We start from the raw sequence: 3,211 nt of genomic DNA, 5'->3' as shown, positions 1-3,211 counted from the left end.
CCAACTATCGACCACAGGCAGTGGCCGTTTTGGAGAGGTCCTTTTTCCCACCCTGACAAACATGATGAAACTCTTCAGCAACTAGGAAACTCTTTCCGTCAAGACTGAAGTTTGTTAATGTACAGTATACCGTACCAGAAAATGAATGAGACGGTAAGGGTCAAAAGAAATTAGAGCCAGCAAAATGCTTACACAATTCTATGATTGGAAATTGTGAACTTTTTGTATTGAGTGCTATCACTATTTGAAGACATTTGACGACCTTGTGAAACTCAAATGGAAAACACAACAAAAAACCAGAGAAGCAGCACCACAACAAAACCAAAGAAAACCAAATATACTTCAGCAAACAATAAATTGTTCTGTGTCCTGAATGAGAAAATGAGTTACTAGAAATGCAGCCTTTGAAAACCTTTTGAGGGACAATTTCATTGAATTGATTCGAGAAAGAAGATAAAGAAATAGTACTTAGCAGAAATAGCAGAAAGTTATAGTCGGTCGAAAATCCTAGCTATTTTATTGGTATTTATGTGAAGGTTCACTTCTTTTACTGTATGTCGTGGTCTTTGTGTATTTCATTTCAATTTACATCTACATTTTGTAAAAAAAAAAAAAAAAAAAGCTGTGTAACATATGCCAGGAAGGTAAAGATTTCTCTTTCTGCCAGTATGAATGTCCAGGACCAAATTATTATCATTGACAGGCCATGCGAGTCAATGTGGGTAATTAAAAAAGTTAACCTCTCCTTTTTAAAAATGTTCTCATTTGTAAACCTCTATTTGTAAACCTATTTTTCAAATTGTGTGTTTCATGAGGAAATTCAAGATTCCTAATGTATAGGTCCTGCCCATTTAAGACAAAAACACAACTGCTAATATGTATTTATGGATGAAGGAAAAATATAAGCCTTGTGAGATCATCCCGAATCCCGATCTCACAAGTTCAGATTCTGTTTCTCTGCCATAGTTGGAAATCAATTGCTGCCCAGAAAAGATTAGGATTAGATTTATTGTGAAACTCAATGGTGAATATCAGGATGGTCTCACGAGACTAGACAAATATGGCAGGATTTTTCCCACGATTGTTTTCCATTTTTACACCCTCAGTAGCACAAATGACAGAAACGTGAGTGCGAGTCTCTTGCAAATTAAAATGTACACAATGCACTGAATGTTGTGGATCCAGTGATGTGGTAGTTTGTTTGACTATCAGTGATTTCTATAACTTCCTTTTGGACACCCAACTGTACATTTTGTTTATTAATGAGTTGTCTCTTTAATATGAAACCAAGAAAGGAGCCTAGCAGTTATTTGAAATAAAATAATTTCTGTTATTCTTCTAAACCGAAATTATGACAAATTGTCATTTTAACTTATTTTTCAAACTCATCAGAATACAAATAAAAAAACATGAATGGGACTACTCAAATCACAGAAAGAAATCACCGGGAATAAAGATAGATGGAGGGTTGAATAGTATTTTGACTAAATGTATGACTGATACACTGGCCTATTTATGAATGAATGAGCAACATAAACGCTAATATTTTGTCATCACTGTCAAGGTCACAACACAAATATGTCACATCTTCCAGCCTGACCATATAATATGGGTCATTTCAATCTGCCTTTACCAATAAATATTCAGTTGAAGCAATCTCCAAAGATTGTTGTGATGTCCACATCACACAAGATAGTGCTGAGTCGTTCTTGTATTTGTGAGTCAGTGGTTATGTCTGTGCGTGTGGACTTAATGTGCGTCACATCAAGAAATCTTTGCTCAATTGGACCTTGCACTGCTATAATATATGGGCTACAGTTCCACAAGGACACAGACAAAACATGTTTAACTTCAAGGACCTGGAATGGAATATCATTAAAAAACTAGTTAAAGCACTCTTTCTTCTCCAAGCCAATACGCTTCTACTCTTTTTCTTTGTATTTCTCAGCTACACTACCTTCACCCCTGCCCTCAAATTGGTTATGGATTTTCAGGTTCAAATTACATAGCTCCCTTCTGCTTCTGAAAAAGCTTGTGACACATCAAACAGGGTTACAAGTCACTCATGCCGTGGCACATCTTGTACACCCCAGGCATCAAATACAAAAAAAAACTGCATTTCCCCTCTGAATAATACCCTGTTTTCAACTCAGGATTTTGTGTAGCGAGCACTATCTTTGTTGGAAATAAGTGGAACCTGTACTGTCATTATTGTTCCTGAGGAATAACAATAACAGGCCTAGAGTAAATGGAGGTAATGCACTGTGTCACATCGACATTTGATGAAGTTCATTATTATTAGTTTTCAAAGTGATGTGGAAATCTCCCTCCTGAGCTCCATTGGGCTTAGAAAATCACAAGTCTGGACTTTTATTACTGTTAAGAAAGGCCAGACAAACTCAGCTGATGTTATTTCACATTTGTGAAAATAAAATGGGTTGATTCCACTGTGTTTTTGCAATGGTTTTGAAACGCCATTTGATTTGTTTGAATGATTCACTTTATTGGCTCAATAGAAAGTCCCCTGTTGTTTATTGTTTCCCTCACCATGTACCGTTTTATTCATATTTTCCTTAGGGGTTGTGGCCTTTTGTTCACACGTGACACATCCTGACATAAGCAGGAGACATGGGATGGCGTGTTGAATCGATTGCTCAATCTCAGCACTACAGTGAACAAAGTTCTATTGAATTTCATTAAAATGCCGGCTGCTAATCCTGTCCTGTCACATGGAGGCTGGCCAACAAATGCATGAGTTGTGTTCGAACACCAAACAATGCTGGAGAACCCATGCTGACAACTTGGCCAAAAAGCAGAGCAGTGAATCCAATGTGTAAATCCAATTGTGTACCGCTTATATGTATGAGAGACTCGTAGAGAAGAGAGTCTGAAATAGCTTGCAAAGCTATGCTTTCAAAGTAGCTTCCCAACATTGGACATAGACCAACCTAAGATACGTATGGAAGCCAAAACACAAAATGACCTCAAATGCAAGGTATTACATTGTAGTTTCAAAAGGGTAGTGAAAATAATTCCAATGCATGACTTTGTTATTGCAGGGAAATTGCTTACTTTATTTAACCTTGGGTGAAGAGGATGAGAAATTGTAATTTCAAAAACATGACTAGGCTTGCAAGCTTATATTGGACACCTATAAGTGAAACGCGTCGATAAATAACTGCAAAATTGGTTGTTTCTTGCAGCAGTGAAT

The sequence above is a fragment of the Pollachius pollachius genome, assembly GCF_949987615.1.
Source record: "Pollachius pollachius genome assembly, chromosome: 1".
NCBI classification, from domain to species: Eukaryota; Metazoa; Chordata; class Actinopteri; order Gadiformes; family Gadidae; genus Pollachius; species Pollachius pollachius.
Note: the sequence above shows the minus strand (reverse complement) of the source record.